The sequence below is a fragment of the Neolamprologus multifasciatus genome, chromosome 11, assembly GCF_963576455.1.
Source record: "Neolamprologus multifasciatus chromosome 11, fNeoMul1.2, whole genome shotgun sequence".
Classification (NCBI taxonomy): domain Eukaryota; kingdom Metazoa; phylum Chordata; class Actinopteri; order Cichliformes; family Cichlidae; genus Neolamprologus; species Neolamprologus multifasciatus.
The window spans coordinates 111,445-117,444 of NC_140449.1; positions in this window are offsets into that span (position 1 = coordinate 111,445).

A 6,000-nucleotide genomic window follows, 5' to 3' on the forward strand; every position below is an offset into this window, starting at 1 on the left:
AACCATTTTAGTCTTGTTGCATCTTTAAATGCAAATCCATCCAAACTGTAGCCGAGCAAAAGAAGCTGGAAGTTGTTCTATGAATGATGTTGTTGAAGGAGCTTGGAAAGAAAAGCGTCTGGATTTCTTTAAGTTGCTTGAAGAGGGACTTGGACGCCTTAACGCCCACTCACATCCTGGGACATTTGATCACAGGAAATCACATGATAGCGTGGGGCTAGATCTCACAATGGGTTCACCCAAAACCTTGGCTGATGGAGACCCACACCCGTTTTCACACCTTGGCTCGTGTGATTAGGTAGAGGATCAACAGGGGCTCCATGTCCCTGAATTTAAAATGAATTCAAACACACCGTGCACAATGCCAAGTTAGATAAGGGTTAAAAGAACAAGATAAGAATAAATAAAAAGATAAAATAAGGATAAAAAATAACTAAAAAAATAAAATAAAAAGATAAATAACTGCAAATAAGTACAAATAAGTAACTGAAGACACGGGTGGTCTGCAGATGTCGATGTGATGTGATCCAGAGTGTCTGTGATGTTGCTCTGGATGTTGCAGGTGGCAGATTTCTTTTTTCATGTATTAATCACATATTTAATCACATTAGTTATAGTAATATCACTTTCTCACTTTACCATAGTAAGAGCACTTCTGTCATTAGTTTACATGCATGTGGAAAGTTAACACAGTGAGGCCGTTGTAATGGGAGACATTAAACAGATAGTGAGACTCCTTCTGCTTATAAGGGATGTAAATCTTTAGGTGACGGCCAAGAAGAAAACAAGGTCATAATTCTCTCTGTGAGGGAGGAGGTATAGCCCCCCTGAGAGGGGTCAACATGTGTGAGTTTGTTCTTTGTCTGTGTGTCTGTATATAAGATGTAAGGACGGTGGCCACAGACTTGGTCCTGGTGTTTCACTGGGATGCTCTCTCCACATTGCAATGTGTTTATTAAACCCACTTCAAATCAAGCTTACTGGGTGTGTTGCAGAGTATATAGTTAGTGTAGCTCTTCAGCACTGTAGCCAGGCTGACAAAAAGTCAGAGCTCTTTTGAGCCAACCATCCCTTTAACGTTAACTAGTGATGACTTCATGAACTTCTTCACAAATAAAATTTTTATCATTAGAGAAAAAATTACCAATAATCATCCCACAGATGTAATATTATCTACAGCTACTCTTAGTTCCATTGATGTTAAGTTAGACTCTTTTTTTCCAATCGATCTTTCTGAGTTAACTTCAATAATTACTTCCTCCAAACCATCAACGTGTCTTTTAGACCCCATTCCTACAAAACTGCTCAAAGAAGTCCTGCCATTGATTAATTCTTCGATCTTATATATGATCAACCTATCTCTAATAATCGGCTATGTACCACAGGCCTTCAAGGTGGCTGCAGTTAAACCTTTACTCAAAAAGCCATCTCTAGACCCAGCAGTCTTAGCTAATTATAGGCCAATCTCCAACCTTCCTTTCATATCAAAAATCCTTGAAAGAGTAGTTGTCAAACAGCTAACAGATCATCTGCAGAGGAATGGTTTATTTGAAGAGTTTCAGTCAGGTTTCAGAGTTCATCACAGCACAGAAACAGCTTTATTGAAGGTTACAAATGATCTTCTTATGGCCTCTGACAGTGGACTCATCTCTGTGCTTGTCCTTCTTGACCTTAGTGCAGCATTCGATACTGTTGACCATAATATTCTATTAGAGCGATTAGAACATGCTGTAGGTATTACAGGTATTGTACTGCAGTGGTTTGTATCATATCTATCTAATAGACTCCAATTTGTGCATGTAAATGGAGAGTCCTCTTCACACACTGAGGTTAATTATGGAGTTCCACAGGGTTCGGTGCTAGGACCAATTCTGTTTACATTATACATGCTTCCCCTAGGCAGCATCATTAGAAGACATAGCATACATTTTCACTGCTATGCAGATGACACCCAGCTCTATCTGTCCATGAAGCCAGATAACACACACCAATTAGTTAAACTGCAGGAATGTCTTAAAGACATAAAGACTTGGATGGCCACTAACTTTCTGCTTCTTAACTCAGATAAAACTGAGGTCATTGTACTCGGCGCTGAAAAGCTTAGAAATATGGTATCTAACCAGATTCTTACTCTGGATGGCATTACCTTGGCCTCCAGTAACACTGTGAGGAACCTTGGAGTCATTTTTGACCAGGATATGTCCTTCAACGCACATATTAAACAAATATGTAAGACTGCGTTCTTCCATTTGCGCAACATCTCTAAAATTAGAAATATCCTGTCTCAGAGTGACGCTGAAAAACTAGTTCATGCATTTATTACTTCCAGGCTAGACTACTGCAATTCATTATTATCAGGATGTCCAAAAAACTCACTGAAAAGCCTTCAGTTAATCCAAAATGCTGCAGCAAGAGTACTGACAGGGACTAGAAAGAGAGAGCATATTTCTCCTGTTTTGGCTTCCCTTCATTGGCTTCCTGTTAAATCCAGAATTGAATTCAAAATCCTGCTCCTCACATACAAGGTCTTAAATAATCAGGCCCCATCTTATCTTAATGACCTTGTAGTACCATATCACCCTATTAGAGCACTTCGCTCTCGCTCTGCAGGCCTACTTGTTGTTCCTAGAGTATTTAAAAGTAGAATGGGAGGGAGAGCCTTCAGTTTTCAGGCCCCTCTTCTGTGGAACCAGCTTCCAGTTTGGATTCAGGAGACAGACACTATCTCTACTTTTAAGATTAGGCTTAAAACCTTCCTTTTTGCTAAAGCATATAGTTAGGGCTGGACCAGGTGACCCTGAATCCTCCCTTAGTTATGCTGCAATAGATGTAGGCTGCCGGGGGATTCCTATGATGCATTGAGTTTTTCCTTTCCAGTCACCTTTCTCACTCACTATGTGTTAACAGACCTCTCTGTATTGAATCGTATCTGTTATTAATCTCTGTCTCTCTTCCACAGCATGTCTTTTATCCTGTCTTCCTTCTCTCACCCCAACCGGTCGCAGCAGATGGCCGCCCCTCCCTGAGCCTGGTTCTGCCGGAGGTTTCTTCCTGTTAAAAGGGAGTTTTTCCTTCCCACTGTCGCCAAAGTGCTTGCTCATAGGGGGTCATATGATTGTTGGGCTTTTCTCTGTATCTATGAAGCGCCTTGAGGCGACATTTGTTGTGATTTGGTGCTATATAAATAAAATTGAATTGAATTGAATTGAATTGAATAGTTGTTGTTTTGTGTGTCAGTTCTACTACTAAGTGTCTGTAACGTCGGGTTGTGTTTAGTGGTTGAGAGGGGGCGGCAAAAACACTTAGCAGGATAGTCAAAAGAATACACACTCACGCTGGCATTTGGAATTCCACAGTGTGTCCTTTAATACACCTTCTCTTCATCAACCATATAAGCCTGGTTGAACGGCTGCAGCTTAACAAACATAGCGCGCAGTGTTCGTACAACCCATAAAGTTGCAAAAGAAAGGTGTCTGGAGAGTTAAACATAAAATCCATCCCTCCTCATGCACTAGCGTGCAAGCACATGTCCACACAATCACAGAGAGGGCAGTGGTGCAGTGACAACATTAACCCTCGACTTGGGTTGTCTTAAAGAGACACTATACCACTGTGACTGTTACATGTCACAGCAAAAAAGCCACCAACAGCAGGTTAAAGTGTAAACGCTGTGGGAAAACAGGAGGAGTGATACACCTCCTGTTTTCCCACAAAACAGCACAACCAAGGACTCAGAAGCACAACATAAAATACAACAAGTTAAAATGCTGGGTTACAAAGACCCGTGACAGACTCACCTTTAACTGCCCAAGACTGCGTCTGAATCTTTGGACCAACTTCAGGGATTAACTCAGTCATGTCAGTAAGACAGAAACGGTTTTCCTCTGCTACTTTGTTAGCTGTGATTAAATATTACATCTCAGTTATGGAGAGGTACAAAATTTAACTTTGCTACAGCAAAATCATATCAACAGAGTTTCTGTTTCAGATTGATTGATTGATTGACTGATTCCATGAATGTTAAGATCTTTGTTTATCAAGGATTAGTAATAATAATTTACCTTCAAATTGTTCCTCCAACTCATTTAGTCGCCATTGAAGCAGTTTGTTTCTTACAAAATCATCTAAGAAATGAACCTGAAAGATAAACTGTAACATTTAACCAGACTAGATCTTTGTAATCAGCTCCTCCTTAAACACACGTTTGATTGATTATGTCACTTATTTATGTGCGAATGTTTAATAATGAAGAACATTAAAACATTACTGTTGGACACATGTCAGCAAAGTTATGTGACATTAGTGATGTTTGTACTAATTTGGTTTTAAAGCTTTTACTTTAACATATACGCTGTTCAATAGTTGTAGTTGATGATTTTATGGATAATTAAAGTCATACATGATTTATGTTAGTTACGTGTGTATTGTCCGCACTGCTAGGAGGATTTTTGCTTTTTTTTCTCATATTTTTTTCTCAGTCTCATGTTTTGTCATTTCAACTCCATGTGTGGCAAATTGACCCTGTGAAAATGCTAACTTCCTGGTTTGAGACCGGATGTGGGGTTGTACATTTCCGGTAGCTTTTCTTTGCGGTCAATCTACTCTGAAGATATTCTCCACAATCATGTCCAAAACTCAAAAACGGAAAGATCGCGTTAAGTTACAAAGAGATGGTGGGAACACTCACCACTGTTGTGTCATAAAAAAATCTAATGATCAATTTTGATGTTTAAAGAGTTTAGATCGATCAGTTGTTTACATCACTAAACACAAGCAGAACTGCATCACTGCAGCAGAAGACACATCGTCCACATTCAGAAGCACATCTCTGTATAGTGACTGGTCTCATGATTTAAACAGGCAAATGTTCAGCATTCAAACTACAGGTGAAGAATAGTCAAACCAGATTATTCCCCCATTATGTCGAGATCAGCTAGTCAAGTACACACCTACACAGCTGTTAACAAACCGTGAAAAAAGCCACAAAAAATGAATGATTGCTGGGTTTCTATACATTAGTATTTACGAAGAGTATGTTGTGACTTACCTTCAAAATTACAGCAGTCCCTCGCTATAACGCAGTTCACCTTTCACCTCGCTGTTTCGCAGATTTTTTAGTGCATGTTTGCATGCTTTTTATTTTTACGTCACATTGTGTCCTGATCGCTGCAGACGATCTCCTCCGTGACGTCTCTCCTGTACAGAATCGCTGCATCGATCGCTAGCAGTGTGACTCTGAAGTGCAGTGCTGTATGTCCACGATGTCCACGCGTCAAAAAATACAATTGGCTACTTGATTTCACCTATCGCTGGTTATTTTTAGAACATAACACCCGCGATAAACAAGGGACAGCTGAGAAATATAACATTTGAATCACTTTTCTCTTTTGATCTGAGGCGCGGGGGGAAAATATCGACAAGTCGATGAACATCATTTACAGATATATTGGGTAAATGCCCGAGACGTCTACAGAAATGTAAATCGCCGCTTGATTCATTCATTTGCTTAACTTGTTTTGGACCGTAAACCAGGCGCGAATAGGACACCGGAAACAAAGCTCCCCACAGGAGTTTCCGCACCGGAAGGAGCATATGCTAACGTGCACATAGGCTGTGTCCCATTTCAGGGTCTGCACGCTTGAAGTACGCGCACTACGCGTACTACGTACGGTGCGTACTATAAGTACGAGAAGTGCGGAAGTGAGAGGCTTGTGAAATGGGATGGTATATGCTTCGTCGCGCTGTTCAGGTTGCCTAGCAACCATGATACTAACCGCGAGACACGTTACATACAGCTTTGTTTGACAGAAATGAAGGAGAAAATTGTTTTGTTGGTCATTCATTTTTGTTCTGACATCACTTTGATTAGATGAGTATCTGAGGCTGAGACCACAGGACTGTAAAACATGATTCAAGGGCTTCATTTCTGTACTGAACAGTCATTTAAGAGTAGCTAGTAAATAATAATTAGTTAATGTTGTTCATGAGACTAAAGTCATC